The following is a 16,877-nucleotide window of genomic DNA, read 5'->3' on the forward strand; positions in this document are numbered from 1 at the left end:
GGTACTACTATTCATGCAGAATCATATCATCTGTAAAATGAGAATTTTATCTTTTTCCCTCACCTTACAATTTTTCTTTCTTTTCCTGCCTTAATGCGCTGACTAGAACCTCCAGGACATGATGAAAGGAGTGATGATTGCAGATTTCCGTGCTTTGTCCCTGCCTTCAGAGACAAAGCCTTCAGCATTTTATCATTAAGTGTGATGTCTACTGTAATATTTCTGTAAACACTGCTCCTCAATTACAGCAATTCCTTTCCATTCCTACTGGAAGCAGGCTAAGAGGGTTCTGATGTTATTTGTTTTGTTTTTTAATCATTAGTATGTGTTAAACTTTATCACATGCTTTTCTTCCCCTTACATTGAGATTATTGTTTTCCTTCATTTTTCTGTTAATATGGTGAATCACACTGAATAATTTTTGAATGATAAAAACAACACTGAATTCTTAGGGATAAGCTCAACTTGGTCATGATGTATCATCTTTTTATATAGACTTACCTTTTATATAGATTCAGCATTATTTAGTTTAGGATTTCTCCATCTGTGTTCATGCAAGAAACTGGCCTATAATTTTCCCTTGTTATAATCACCTGGCCAGGTCTGGAGATTAAGGTTACGCAAGTTGGGAAGTGTTTTCTCCTTGTCTATTTTCTGTAAGAATTTTTGTAAGATTGGGGATATTTCCTCCTTAAATAATTGGAAGAGCTCACCAATGAAGCCACCTAGGTTTAGAGTGTTCTTTATGCGTAGGTTTTAAATAATAGGTTCAATTTCTTTAACAGATTTAGGGCTGTTCAGATTTTCTGTTTTGGTAATATTTGTTTTTCAAGGAATTTTATCTATATTTTCATAGTTAGTCACACAAAATTCTTCATAATATCCTTATATTTTAATTGTCATTTTAATATGTATAGCAACAGTTCTCAAATTTTTTGGTCTCAAGACCCTTTTACATTTTAAAAAATTATTGAGGACCTCCGAAGAGCTTTTGTTTACATGGGGACATATCTATTAATATTTATCTTATTAGACATTAAAATTGAGAAATTTAAAAATATGTATTTATTAATTCATTTAAAAATAACAGCCTTATTACATGTTAACATCAATAACTTATCTTCTATGAAAAATAACTACATTTTCCAAAACAAAAAATTTAGTAAGAGTGGGATTGTTTTACATTTTTGTAAATTTCCTTAATGTTGGCTTAATAGAATGCAGCTGGATTTCCATATATGCTTCTGCATTCAATATGTTAAATATGTTGTTTTAGTTAAAATATATAAAGAATATCCAGTCTTGCACAGGTATGTAGCTGGAAAAGCAAGGAGTATTATAATAGCCTTTTCAGATAATTGTGGATATTCTTCCATACTCTATCAAAACACAAGTGGTATTTTCTTACAGGGTAGCTGCAATGTGGAATCTGAAATCATGTTAATAGACTTTTCATACTCTGTTACACTGAAATTCATTGCTTTATCTTGCACTTTGAATGGAACTTCTTACCCATGCATGATTTGGGAACATCATGCATTGGTCATTTGGAAAATACTGGTGATATTCCAAATGTTGACACATTTCATTATATAACAGTAATTTTAAAAATCACAAGCTTTAACACAGAGGTTAAGCTCCTTGACATCGGTCTTGGTGATGATGTTTTGGATTTGACACCAAAATCAAAGGCCACAAAAGCAAAAATGAGCAAGTGGGACTTCATCAAACTAAAAGTCTTCTGCCCAGTAAAGGAAACCATCAACAAAATGAAAAGGAAACCTACAGAATGGGATAAAATATTGGCAAATCATATATCTGATGAGTTAATATCCAAAATATATAAAGAACTCATACAACTCAACAGAAAAAAATCCAGTTAAAAATGAGCAGAGGGGTAGAGCCGGCCTGGTGGTGTAGTAGTTAAGTTCGCGTGCTCTGCTTTAGTGGCGCAGGGTTTGCAGGTTCAGATCCTGGGCGAGGACCTACCCATCACTCATTAAGCCATGCTGTGGCGACATCCCACATAAAAAATAGAGGAAGATGGGCACAGATGTTAGCTCAGGACCAATCTTCCTCACCAAAAAAAAAAAAAAAATGAGCAGAGGGGGCCAGCCCTGGTGGCCTAGTGGTTAAGTTCAGTGTGCTCCCCTTTGGCGATCCAGGTTCAGTTCCAGGGCGTGTACCTACACCATTCATCTGCCAGTGGCCATGTTGTGGTGGCAGCTCATATACAAAAAAAAAAAAAAAGAAGAAGACAGGCAGCTGACCTTAGCTCAGGGCAAATCTCCCTCAGCAAAAAAAAAAAAAAAGAGCAGAGGAACTGAATAGACATTTTTCCAAAGAAGACATACAAATGGCCAACAGGTACATGAAAAGGTGCTCCACATCACTAATCATTAGGGAAGTGCAAATCAAAATCACAATGAGGTATCACCTCATACCTGTTAGCACGGCTATTATCAAAAAGACAAGAAACAAATGTTGGTGAGGCTGTGGAGAAAAGGGAACTCTTGTGTATTGTTGGTGGGAATGTAAATTGGTGCAGCCACTATAGAAAACAGTATGGAATTTCTTCAAAAAATGCAAAATAGAACTACTGTATGATCCAGCAATTCTACTTCTGGGTATTTATCCAAAGGAAACAAAATCACTAACTCAAAAAGATATCTGCAGCCCATGTTCACTGCAGCATTATTTACAATAGCCAAGATATAGAGATAATCTAAGTGTCCATCGACAGATGAATGAATAAAGAAAATGTGTTATTTAAAAAAAATATATATATATACATACACAATGGAATATTACTCAGCCATAAAAAGGAAGAAAAGCCTGCCATTTGCAACAACATGGATAGACCTTGAGTGTATTACAGCAAGGGAGATAAGTCAGACAAATACCGTATGATCTCACTTATGTGTAGAATCTAAAAAACCCCCCTGAACTCATAGATACAGAGAACAGACTGGTAGTTGCAGAGGTGGGGGGGTAGAGGGTGGGCGAAGCAGGTAGAGGCGGCCAAAAGGTACAAACTTGCAGTTATAAGATTAATCATTCCTGGGGAAGTAATATACAGCATGGTGACTATAGTTAATGAGATTCTATTGTTTTTTTGAAAGTTGCTAAGAGAGTAGATCTTAACAGTTCTCATCACAAAAAAAATTTGTAACTATGTGTGGTGATAGATGTTAACTACACTTATGGTGGTGATCATTTATTAAATCATTATGTTGTATGATATAATAAACTAACACAATGTTATATGTCAATTATATCTCAAAAAATAGTAAAAATTTAAAAAATCACATTCTTTTATATAACTTTTGATCTTAGAACATATTTACATATTGGGAAGCAGTCAATAATATCACTCACAGTGGCAGATACAAATTTTCCAAAATTCTAACTTCTACTTGAAATTTTAAATTTTATAATTGGCAAGAAATACTTGAAGTGACAGGCTCACTTTGCTCATTTTCAAGAAAACGTCTGCCACATACCCAAGTCTGAATAACCATAGTTTGACCAGTCACTCTTCCAAGTAAAAAGAGTGTTCCATGAAAAAAAGTAGCTAGTTCCTCTCTTCTCTTCTTCTGGGATTCCAATTACACTTATGTCAGAACCTACTGGCCATGTTCCATTTATTTATTACACGTTTTTGTATCTTCCATCCTTTTATCTGTCTGGGTTTCATTCTGGATATTTTCTACTGTCCAATCTAATTAGTTCACAAATCCTCTCTTCAGCTGGTCTACTACAATTGAATTTCTTAACTTTAGTCATTTTATTTTTCAGTTTTAGAATTTCCATTTGATTCTTTTAAACAGATTGCAGTTTTCTGTTGAAATTCTCCATCTTGTCTTCTAACTCCTTGCACGTATTAACTATAATTATTTTAAAGTCCGTGTCTCGATATCTGGATCTGTTCTACTGTCTATTTTTTCTCTTAGTCTTTTTGTAAATCAGTCTTACTTCTTGGTATGTCTCGTAATTTTTGAATTAATGCCAGACATTTTTAATGAAAAAAACGTGCTGAGAACTTGCAGCTCTGGATGCTGCTGCCATCCTCCAGAGGATATTCTTTTCTTCTGGCAGTCATGCGAAGGGAGGGGTTCTCAAATTCTCACTTGCACCATATCATTGGAGGACTTGTGAAACACAAGTTGCTAGGTAGAGCCTAGAAGTCCTGATTCAGTAAGCCTGGAGCAGGATCTGAGAATCTACGTTTCTAATTAGTTCTCAGGTGATGCTGCTGACCTGGGGACCACAGTTTGAGAACCACAGGGCTAATGCAAATTACCTTAATCCACTTTGAGACTGAGCTGACGGGCTTGTCTATTTCTGAAAAGCCGTTATTTCTAGAATGTAGCCCTTGGCGGTCCCATATGGAAGTCTGGGGTGTCTACTGGGGCCCCTCTTCTTGAACTCCCATTTTTGTTCCCTCAGCTCTAGGATACTACTGAAAATCTTGCCCTGTTTCTCAGCCTCGCAGCCACTGCTTCACGAATCAGCAAACGCCTCAAGGGGAAAAGCAGAGCCAAAAGTTGGTTCACTCTTTTATGATTTCTTCCCCTCCAGGATCTTGATCCCTCAAGTCCTCACTTCCTTAATAACTCTCCAATACCTACAAAGGTATTTTTTCCTTATATTTATCCAGTTTTTCTAGTTATTTTCAGTGGGAGAGTTCGTCTCATATAAGACACGCCATAGCCTGAAGCAGAAGTCCTCAACCAGGCTGTATTTTAATAGTCATATTTTTCCTCAGTGTGGATTAGTAAATTGGAATTCTGATATATATATCAATCCACCATGAATTTGGTAGGTTTGAGTCCTTTCTTAATATATTTCTCTCCTCTGGGCAGGAACCGAAAAAAATTAAGTCCTAACACTTGCAAAGCTGTGGACCAGATGTTGGAATGGGTGACCACAATGAGGACTAACTCCCCATGAAATCCAGTCTGGGTCACCAGCCAGCCTACTCACATGTCATTTCTACTTGGAAAACACACAGAACATCACTATTATACTTAATTCTTGACTGTTATCTCTTCTTTGCATACTAGAGAGAAGCCACAGTGAAAGAAAGAGCTTCAGACTCGCTTATCCCACCACCTGCTCTAGACAGTTTCATTGAACAAGAACACAGAGCTGGTAAACAACAGGTTTCTCAGGTAAGATGATGAGACTTTTACCTGACTTGAAGTCTTTTTTTTTTTTTTTTTTCTTCTTTTCCCTTTTTCTCCCCAAAGCCCCAGAAGATAGTTGTATGCCATAGCTGGACATCCTTCTAGTTGCTGTATGTGGGACGCGGCCTCAGCTTGGCCGGAGAAGTGGTGTGTCAGTGCGCGCCAGGGATCTGAAGCCGGGTCGCCAGTAGCGGAGCGCACGCACTTAACTGCTAAGCCATGGGGCTGGCCCTGACTTGAAGTCTTAAATATTTGAAATCACACATGTTTTTCATGGAAAAAATTAGAAAACAGACAAAAATGTGAAAACAAAAATAAACAGAAATTTTACCACGTGAGGATAACCCCATTTTTATTTTACTACATGTTATGTCTAGATTTTTATCTATGTATGTATCTATATAACTATATAGTATATATAGTTTATTTTTAAAAATTAAATATCATCTATATTATTTTGTAACCTGTGTCAATACATGAAACATTTACAATTTAAGGTATAAGAAAAAAAATCTTTAAAAACAAAACCCAGAAAACTCCAGTACTTGAATTTGTAAACGTTTCTGAGGAAGGAAGGAACATTATCATTCATTTTTCTTTACCTAGATGTGGATTCCAAGGTTCAAAGAAGTGGTGCACTTCACTCATGATTGCCTCAAGGACACACCATGTTCAGTGGAGCCTAGCTCTACAATCCAGACGAGGGGGTGAGCAATCTACGTATGGTCCTTGGGCCAACTCTGGCCTGCCACATTTTTGTATTTAGTTTTATCCCACTACAGCAGCAGAGTTTAATATTTGCGCTGGAGACGAAATGGCCCTGCAAAGCCTAAAATATTCACTACCTGGCCCTTTACAGAAAAAATTTGGTGACTCCTACACTAGAGCAAACCCACACTCAACACACCTGGCTCTTTCTGAGAAGCATTTGAGGCATCCATGAATCTGAGTGCTACACGTTTCTTCATTGCCATCAAAAGAAGACAGGTCTGGGCTCACAAAACAGTAGAATAGCAAGTATAATGGAAGCCATGGCCTTCCACCTGTCTCTCGGCCTTCTGGCATCCAGATAAAATGAGGCTCACCCCCCAGTTCAGTGGCAGAGGAAGGAACTCCAATGCCAAAGTCCTTTAATTACCATATCTGTCTACTGTGAATTCCCTGGAGTGCAGGAAGTATTTCTTTGTATTTGCTATGACTTTGAGTTTACATGACCAGTGGAATTCAAATAATTACGGAGAATTAAGCATGACTACATAAAAATAATTTGTTCTCTGCCTCTAAAGTTCATAGCCCCTTTACATACCACACAAGGACTAATTTTGTCTTAAGAACCCATGCAAAATGCCTAGCAAATCACCAGTGAACATCAAGCAAGTCACAATAAATAATAATAAAAGACTTAAAATACCTTCTGACAAGTGTAGTATGGTGATAAAGTACCCTGGCATGGGAATCAGATCTCCTGGGTTTGAACCCTGGCTCCTCAACTTCCTTGCTAGATGATCTTAGATAAAATATCTAAGCACTCTAAGCCCAAGTTTCTTACAGAATGAAGATACTAACAGCTGTATAGACATTAACAGGGCTGCTGTGACTCTATGTGAAAGCCCATGTAAGGCAGTGAGACCAGCCCCTGGCACACAGAAGTCGCAGCGCAGCTTGGTGAGTGCTCTCTCACATCACACACCCTCCTCCTCTAAGTACAGTATTTTCATTACCACAATACAGGTGCAGCAGTGGTCATTTGGAAAAGAAAGAAAGGATGGTGCACTACAATATCTATCCCATCTAGTCTAATAAAGGAGTTGCCCTTAATTATTTTTACTGGAAATGGATAATTCATTTGGAAGAGGTCTTAATTCCCGTGTAGATATTCTCCAAGAAGGTTCAAAGGGCTAGCTAAGTAAAATAAAACTACTTTAAGTAGAAAAATGAAAGAGGAAGAGCCATGATTTCCAAGGTGAGAACAAAGTTGTCTTCCCTAGAATGTGAGAGAATATAATTTTCGCCTGGAATCCACCAGTAGGAAATTGGTTTTTGAAATAGCTGTAAGGAGTCCTACATTTAAAATCTGTGCTGTAGAGAGAAGAGTACTTAAATGGTTAGCTTCAAACAGGGAAGGAACCAAGTTGAGTACATGTCTTTATAGCATGCAGGCTGCTGTGGTCATTAATTACAAGATGTCTCACGGTCTTATAAGACAGCTTGTCACTGCTCAGACTACATCCTATGTATAAGGATACTTATGCAAAGGTATTTCAGAGAGGCCAAAAAGAACTTGTTTAATAACAACCTGGAAGCATATATGGATATCTACATGGGAGAGGGACACTTAGAGGACTAACAGAACCATAGACCCATGGCTAACATTTTATGACCTCAAGAAGTCATTTGATCTAATTCCAAGACTTCAGATGGAGATGATCAAATTATTCCTATTTTACAGATGTGTCGATCAAGGTCTAAACATTGAACGTTAAAATACTTAACCAAGGTCACAGTGTTGTTCAGTCATAGACCTAAAGGGACTATCCCCATGGTCTCCAGCTTCCAGGATAGCTTTTCTCATCCCATACCACAGTGAAAACTGTTTCTTCCACACAGCACCATGGTACCCTAACTATGTGGATTTACAGAGCAATACATTTCTTTTTCCAAATCTAGCATTACCAGGAATTAGTGAACAAGGATGTCTTACATTAACTTCTAGCATCCCTGATGTTTCCCAAAAGTATGCCATAATCAACACTCTATCTTGGGAAAGGATGACTTTCACAATTCCAGAGGTTCCATCAACATGCTATAAGGCTATCATGAACAAACTATAAGTGAGAGGTACTACGAGCGCTGAATTCTCCTTTAAAAGATGGAGTTGACTCTACAGCTGCCAGGGCCCTCCCGATCAGGCAGGTTTTAGTTCAAGGTTTCCTTGCTGTTTCTAACTGGGTGTGGGAGGCTAACACCGTGCTATAGTAGAAAGAACACATACCTGGGTTCCAGTTTCAGTTCTGCCGTCAACTACTTGTTTGACCTTGGGAGAATCATTTAATCTCCCAGGACCCTAGTTTCTTCACTTACAAAATAAAGGGCTAAGTCTATAGTTTTTAAGGTTCCATCTAGCTTTAATCCATAGTGAGAGCATATTGAGGCTGATCCTGGACAAAGGGCCTCTAAGTCTGCTCACTAACACGCCTATTCACTGGTTCTGGTCAAACACCAAATTTCCCACATTCCACAGGTCACTTTCTTTAGTACAATCCAACAGAACTCTGTAGGATAATGGAAAAGTTGTATGTCTGCACAGTCAATACGGTAGTCACTAGCCACATGTGGCTACTGAAGACTTAAAATGTGCTAGCGTGATGGAGGAACTCAATTTTTAATTTAATTTTTAATTAATTTAAATCTAAACAGCCACACGTGGCTACTGGCTACCATAGTGGATGGCACAGCTCCAGGAGTCCAGAGAACCCTGTTAAGAGACATAATCATCAAGCCCTCTCCTTAAACTTGAAAACGAGTCACAGAACACAAATTTAACAGAATGCAGTTTGTTAGCCAGCTAAGTTCAAAAGCAATTGATTTTATTTTCTTCTCAAAAATAAAGTTCTCCTTTCTCTTCTGTGTTTCTCAGAGGCACTATTACAGTAATTCTGCATTTTATATGTGGCACTTCTAAGTTGTATGAGGTGGTGCTGGGGCTCCCACCTTTAAGACATTTACAGATATAGCAAATAGGAACAAGCTCCCAGATTCAGCACACTTCAAGCTACTTTCTTTCTTTTTTTTTTTTTGTGAGGAAGATCAGCCCTGAGTTAACATCAGTGCTAATCCTCCTCTTTTTGCTGAGGAAGACGGGCTCTGAGCTAACATCTATTGGCAATCCTCCTCCTTTTTTCCCCCAAAGCCCCAGTAGATAGTTGTATGCCATAGCTGCACATCCTTCTAGTTGCTGTATGTGGGACGCGGCCTCAGCATGGCCGGAGAAGCGATGTGTCGGTGCACACCCGGGATCGGGACCTGGGCCACCAGTAGTGGAGCGCACACACTTAACCGCTAAGCCACGGGGCTGGCCCCGCAAGCTACTTTCTCCTAACTGCAGCTTTTATACCCTGCTGCCCCCATCGGCCTTCCCCGGCACCACTCTACTTCCCTCTGCCCCCCTTGACAAAGAGAGCTCCAAGAAACACAGTTACCTCCTTGCGCAGGCCTGCATAGCAGAATGAAGGTCCAAAGATGTGTGGAGATGATGAGCATAAAAGATAAGTGGCGGCTGGGGAAGACTGCAGGCTCAGCACCCGGTCTCCCTTGGAAACTAGGAAAGGCACCACTGCTACCCAGCAAGCCGGAGGCAAAGCTTGTAATGTGCAAAGAAGCTGTTACTAAGGAGGAGGAGAAGGAAGGGGAGGAGAAAAGGGTAGAAAGGCAAAATCTTCCTCAAGGGGGGAGAAAAGGGCTCAGCAGAGGCAATGCTGTTAACAGTTTCCAAAACACCATTCCATTAGATGCATATTTTATACACCATACCAAACCAATCAATACTACTTCTCATTTCACAGAGAGGGAGAGGGAGAAATTCTCCTTCATGTGAAAGGAGGCAGAGCAAGAGAGATGCAGCATTCTTCTTCTGGATATTATTTCATCTGCCCTTGGGCGATCCTAGTTGCTGTGTTTGTCCAAGCGAGCCGTGCACACTGCCTCACTAGAGGCTCAGGCCGAGCCAACCAGCAAATGTCAACAGTGGTAAAGAGACAGATCAAAAAGAAACAAATAAAGACAAATGCAAGACAAATTTCAGATCTGTGTAAATGAATTAAGGCCGAATAGAGGGAGGCTGTAAGTACTGCTCCATTTGATAAGCTTACTACAGGTCAGGAAGACTTCTAGATCTAATATATGTCACATATCAGGACATGATCCGTTTTCAGTTTAGGGACAACTGTACTCAAATGCTTATGTGTTATATTGTCCTCTCTAATTCAACACTGAGATCAAAGCTTAAGCAAGGAAACAAAGCTACAACTCCACCAATCACACTAATTAAAAAAAAAAAGGAAGATCCTTCTGCTAAACTGAGCATTTCCTGAATCCTCTAGACCAGTAGTTCTCAATAGGGGACAATTTTGCCCCCCAGGGGGAAACGACAAAGAATTAATTATCAGGCCCAAAATGTCAGCAGAGCTGAGTTTGCAGAGGTTTGCAAACTTTTTCTGCAAAGGGCAAGGGGTAACTCTTTTAGCTTTGCAACTCAACACCTGCTGTGGCGGCCCAAGCTGTCACTGACAATATAGAGGCGAGCGGGAGAGGCTGCGTGCCTGCTGCTTGCCCTGCCACAGTGGCAGAACTGAGCAGCTGCAACAGAAACCATTCGGCCCCACAAGGCCTAAGATATTTACTGTCTGCCTTTTAAGAAAAGGCTGCTGATCCCTGCTCTAGACCTTGAGTCACACAGCACCAAACTACGGCTCAGAGGACTCCTTGCTTTACAGACACTGTGACCTACCTTAGTAAGTACTACATCATCTTGAATTTTTGTACTTCTGAACATTTATTACATTAAAAACACTCCAGCTTCAAGTGCCAAAGCCACTTTCACAAACAACAATGTTTAATTATGTTAAATAGTTCACTGTTAGTTCACTGGTTAGAGCAGGTGTTACTAACGCCAAGAACGGCAGATTCAAGCACCAACAAGGCCAGTGAGCACTGTTTTATTTCATACCCACAGGCTGTACCAACTGGACCTGGCCGACTGTCTCAAATATTTATCACTGACTACAAAATAAACCAGGTCAAATTCAGCTCCACCACTGACCTTTTTTTTAAACAAGAAAATCCAAGCAAGTCAATACACAAAATATTCATGGAAATAACCCAAATCTCAAACAATAGGGGTAATGGTTAAATAAATTAAGGAACATCCATACGATAGAATACTATATAGACATTAGAAGACAAACTGAAAACTACTATAGATACATAAGTGTAAAATATAAGTATCTAGAATATGTAAAGAAGTTACACCAATTTAAAAAAAAGGACCAAAAACCAACAGAAAAAAATCAGCAAAGCACATAATCAGGGAATTTACAAAACAGGAAACCCAAAAAGTCTACGAACAATAAGAGAAAATGTTCAGTTTCACTAGTAATCACGAAATGCAAATTAGGAGAAACCACTTCATCTTCCTAAGATTTGCAAAAACAAAAAAACACTGACATTATCAAGGATAACTTCAGTTGTCAAGAACCAGAAACTCACACACGGCAGGTGAGAGTTAACAGGACAGCAATGTGGCATTCTCAACAAAGGTCCAGAAACTCCACCTGGAAATGATCACCCTGAGAAACGCTTACTCATTTGTATAAGGAAACACGAACAAGAATATACACAGTAGCACAATTAGTATTAGCAAAAAAAAGGAAAAAAAAGAGGAAATGACCTAAATGTCATTTAAGCAGGAAAAAATCAAAAACAAACTGGTATATTCACACAATAGACTATAATGAATGAACAGAATGCTAAGTGAGAAGAGCAGGTTTCAGAATGGTGTGCACAGAATGATACAATTTATGTAAAAAATAAAAATGTAAAAGCATCATACATGTGTACACATGTGAGGTAGTACTAACTGATAAAAATCTGAGAGTGATCAATGCCAAACCCAAGCCAGTGACCTCTTCTAGGGAGGGAGTCACGGGGATGAGACTGAGGAGACATACACAGCGGCTTAAACTATATTTCTAATATTTTATTTAAAGAAAAATTGAAGCCAACAAAGCAAATTAGGATTTGATCAACACAGAAAATTGATATATTAGATGTTTGCAATATTTAATAATAATATTTTTAAAAGAAAAAACTATCTACACCATGATCTCAAATAAATACAACACACAAAGATGTTAGCAGGGATATTGCTGAATAGTGAGATTATGGATAACTCTTATTTTCTACTTAAAATATGCATATTGTGGAAAATTTTGTAAACTTTAAAAACCTTTAACTTTAAAAATGATCATTAAGGAACCAGCCCGGTGGCGCAAGTGGTTAAGTGCACACGCTCTGCTGCGGTGGCCCGGGGTTTGCAGGTTCAGATCCCAGGCGCACACCGATTCACCGCTTGTCAGGCCATGCTGTGGTGGCGTCCCATATAAAGTGGAGGAAGATGGGCACGGATGTTAGCCCAGGGTCAGTCTTCCTCAGCAAAAAGAGGAGGATTGGCAGATGTTAGCTCAGGGCCGATCTTCCTCACAAATAAATAAATAAATAAATATGATCATTAATATTCAAAGGACTGTTCTAGACAGTGAGATATACATAGAAAGGATGCATTTATATGCCACACTTAGAAGAACTTTATGACCATAGTTGGTAGTGATACAGAAAACATAGGTACTCTCCAGGCTATGATAAATACTAAACTAAGTTAACTATGTCAGAAAAAATGAAAATGCCCTTGGGTCAGCCTTGGGACAGGAAGAGGTAGGAGCTTAGACCCAGGTCGAGGAGGTGGGAAAGGGCACCAGCCTGTGAAAGCAGGGCCAGGGGACAGGACTGTGTTAGTATTGGGGGCGGGGGGAGGCTCTCAGTTCTGAGGTGGGTGGACTGCAGGCTCCTCTGCTCTCCCCCCTCCAGACCTGGTCTCCAGCTGCTGCAGTCACTGCGCGGCCTTCCTAGGAAAGAAAGGGATCTGGGGCGGAGCGTTCCCACATCTGCGGTTAGCCTTTACTGAATACCAACCTACCTTAACAATCAGATGAAAACTGTCCACTCTTCTAGAAAAAAGCACTTACGTATAACAAAACCCTGCTAACAATTTCAGGGATTTCTGGACTTTCCTGAAGCTCAGGTTAAGAAGGGAAGGCTCTAGAATGGATAAACACCTTAAAGGACCTAAATCAGATTTACCTTCCAAGAAGGCCTATACCACAGACCTATTATCTTCCCTGTCTAACCACCCTACTCTTCAGGTGACTTGAATTCCTTCAATTAAGACTCAGTGCACTCCTTAAAGCCAGGTTTCCTGAGGTATAGTTTACATACAGTAAAACGTGACCTTGATAGCACACAGGTCTATGAGATTTGACAAACGCCTACAGTCCCATAACCATCGCCACAATCAAGATACAGAGCAGTTCCGTCGCCCCCCAAAATTCTCTCCCCACAACCCCAGCCTAAGAGGAATTTATTTTTACTGAAATAAGAGGAATTTTTTTAATTACAGAAAAACTTTACAACTCACTCTTGAAGGAACACTTTGCCTTTTTCATTAACACATTAACAACAATTGCCTTAGCCCACTAAACTCAGTGTCAGCTACTACACTATAGAGTATAACAAAATGAGCTGAAGATCTACTGAAATAAGACCCCTCATATTCTATCCTTCGCTAAGCACCAGCCTCTAAGTTCTGGGAAGGTGGCCATGTTTGTCATTACATCACTGACATTCAGCATTGTGCCCGGCCTGTACCATCAGGTGCTCCAAAACCATCACTCAACTTAACTAAGGTTATGGATGAAATTCAGAGTCTGGGTTATTACAGTTCTGTCTTGGGGGTGGTCCTAACTACCTATGCATTTCTTTATTTACTATTTTAAAAGTTTGGTCAGGGCCGGCCCAGTGGTATAGTGGTTAGGTTCACCTGCTCTGCTTTGGTGGTCTGGGGTTCACAGGTTTGGATCCCGGGCGCCGGCCTACACACGCTTATCAAGCCATGCTATAGCAGGCGTCCCACATATAAAGGAGAGGAAGATGGGCATGGATGTTAGCCCAGGGCCAATCTTCCTCAGCAAAAAGAGGAGGATTGGCAACAGATATTAGCTCAGGGCTAATATTCCTCACCAAAAAAAAAAGTTTGGTCAACAGTGTGTTCATTTAGTCATTCATTTTTTTCATTCCATTCAACCAACCATTTTCCCATCTTACATTTTTTGACCTATCCCAGATACTTCATATCAAAATGAAGAAGCCCTGATCTCCAGCAGGATTTTGTGGGGAAGATGTACATATAAATTAGGATAATTAAAATTCAGATAAAAAATGCCATAAGAGATAGTGCTCTGGATAGAAATAAAACGTCATAGGGGAGGTGGTCTGAGCAGAATCTAAAGAGAATGGGAAGAGGCTTCCTAGAAAACCTGGGGTTCAATATTGCTGGGGCACCATTCTTGGATGTTAAGCAGAAAAGTGAGCTGATCAGATCTGCATATTGGAAAGATCACTAATGCAGCCCTGCAGAGGGTGCAGTGGTGGGTGGGGCAGGGGAGACAAAGGCCCAGGGTCCAGTTGGAGGCCTGAGTTACCATAGGGCAGTGCAGATGGAGAGGAGAGGAAGGAGCTGAAGGATTCTTGAGGAGAAGGACAGCCAGGACCCAGTGAGGAGTAAAGAAGAAGGCTTTTAACTTGATTTCTAAGTTTCTCAATTGGGTGACACTTATGCAAGACCATATACAAAGATTTTTAAAAACACATGAGGACAGACTTTTCTCTCCCTTTCCAGCCTTTTTGGGTCAGAGGGAAGTGAGTGGTTTGGTTTATTTGTTTACCTTCTTTCTCAAGAGGACTTGAGAACTCGTAAAAAAATACATACTTGTAACAATACTTGAAACAGCTGAAGAAATAAGGGGGGAAGGAAAACAGTGGCCAGAAGTGGTTCTAGTTATGGGTGGCTACCAGAAGTCAGGCACTGCTGGAAGTAAGCATTTTCCATGTAGCATTATTATGAAGCTCAGCAGAGAATTCTGGCCTGGAAATAGAGACGTGAGTGACAGCTGAAGCAACTGGAGGGGTCAGATCAGCTGGGGAGAGTCCTGGGAAGAGAAAAGAAGGAAGCCCGAGCAACAGAATTTAAGGTGTTTGGAGGAGAAAAAGGGCTACCAAGGACACAAAGAAGGAGCAATCAGAAAGGGCAGAAGTGAGCCAGGAACAAAGCGGGTCACAGAGGGCATGGCTGCACACAGATTTAAAAAGGCAGTGGTCAACCCTGAAGAGTGCTGCCCAGGGTTCAAGGTGGAGGAGGAGGGGCCGGCCTGGTGGTGCAGTGGTTAAAGTTCATGTGCTCTGCCTCGGTGGCCCGGGGTTCACAGGTTCGGATCCTGGTGCGGATCTTCACACCACTTGTCAAGCCATGCTATAGCAGGCGTCCCACATTTAAAGTAGAGGAAGATGGGCATGGATGTTAGCCCAGGGCCAATCTTCCTCAGCAAAAAGAGGAAGATTGGTAACAGATGTTAGCTCAGGGCTAATCTTCCTTACCAAAAAAAATAAAAAATAAAAAGGTGGAAGATGAGTGACTGAGAAATCTGATCACTGGGAACGCCATGGAGCCCCTCGCCAGAGCCACTTCACTGGCTAGGTGAGAGGGGCAGAAGTTTTTCTTTAAAAGGTTTTCGTACGAGTGAACAGGAGGCTAGGAAGTGGATGAAGTGAAACTGGAGCGCCAGTGAAGGATGAGTGAGAGATGGTGATCCTAGAGGGCAGCACAGTGCCAAAGGGGGGTTCTGTTCAGATGGGAAAGACAAGTGCTCGTCAAGGACAAGTCACCCTTTGTGCAGGTGTGTTTTTGTCATATATACAGCTAAGCCTGCAGTTCTGCCTCCTGTTACTTATGGACTGTGTGTGCCAAGTGTTCTTTGTTTTAAACACTGTAAGTAAGCTTCATTATAAACGAATTTAGTTCTTGAAGGATCCTGGGACTATCACTATATTTTATGTACACGTCAATGAGCAGTGAGCCATTTTCAGCACAAGAATTGTGAATCACATTCTGTTTCCCCTTTCCAGGTTAGAAGACTAAGATTTCCTCAGAGGAAACCAATTCAAGAGCAGGATCAGGATATTCCCTGGGGTTAACAAGAGACTCTGAGGAAGAGGGGAAACTGTTTAAAGAAGAACAGAAACAATGAATCATTCAGGTAACTGCTGTCAGCCAATTCCAAAATACTTCATAAAATAGAAATACGCCTGCCCATGGCTCTGGAATTCTCCCAAAGGTAAACTTCTTATACCCAGCATCCCCACAAAACACTGAACAAGCCAGTTTACCTACAAGACAACTTCTTAGTTGGTTTTCAAAAACCCTTATTTCCCATTTAGATTTCAGAGAGAATAGGAAGTTTTCAATTTACTTTGTTTTCAGAAGTAGTATCTCTTAGGACAAATATGCATTTCCTAGAAGTTCTATCTTCCTTTCAAAGAAATATCAAGAGATTCTAAGCCCTGTGCTCATAGTGCTACCTTATGGTATAGAATAGCCCAACCAGGACTGACCCCTTGGGCACATCTGCTCAGTGGCGTAGAGGAGCACCCACGGGCTCTGAAGTGGTTTTAAATCCGGCTTTGCCCTTTACTGGCCCTGCGACTGGGGGCAGGTTCTGTAATCTCTCTGAACCTTCATTTTCTTTATTTTAACTTTAATTTTTTAATTTTATTTATTTTTATTTTTTTGTTGCAGTAAATGATTTATAACACTGTACAAATTACAGGTGTACATCATTATACTTCTATTTCTGCATAGATTACATCATGTTCACCACCCAAAGACTAATTACAATCCATCACCACACACATGTGCCTAATCACCCCTTTCGCGCCCTCTCCCCTCTCCCCTTCCCCTCTGGGAACCACCAATCCAGTCTCTGTCCCTACGTGTTTGTTGTTTTTATCTTCTATTTATGAGTG

At 40.3% G+C, this 16,877-nt stretch overlaps 1 protein-coding gene across 9 annotated transcripts in view; it reads right to left on the reverse strand.

Annotated features, from left to right (window-relative positions):
• The window catches only part of PPP1R12B (protein phosphatase 1 regulatory subunit 12B), a 222,809-nt gene that overhangs the window by 98,638 nt on the left and 107,294 nt on the right, over nucleotides 1–16,877 (reverse strand). The window contains exon 1 of one of the 9 annotated variants that reach the window (XM_087424270.1): nucleotides 5,196–5,227. The exons of the other annotated variants lie outside the window; for them this stretch is intronic. The gene's annotated coding sequence lies outside the window, so the exon portion shown is untranslated. Of the gene's footprint in view, nucleotides 1–5,195; nucleotides 5,228–16,877 lie in introns of those variants that run through there. 9 annotated transcript variants of the gene reach the window in all.

Source organism: Ceratotherium simum, chromosome 36, assembly GCF_057802395.1.
Source record: "Ceratotherium simum simum isolate JZ-2026a chromosome 36, ASM5780239v1, whole genome shotgun sequence".
In the NCBI taxonomy this organism is placed as follows: Eukaryota; Metazoa; Chordata; class Mammalia; order Perissodactyla; family Rhinocerotidae; genus Ceratotherium; species Ceratotherium simum.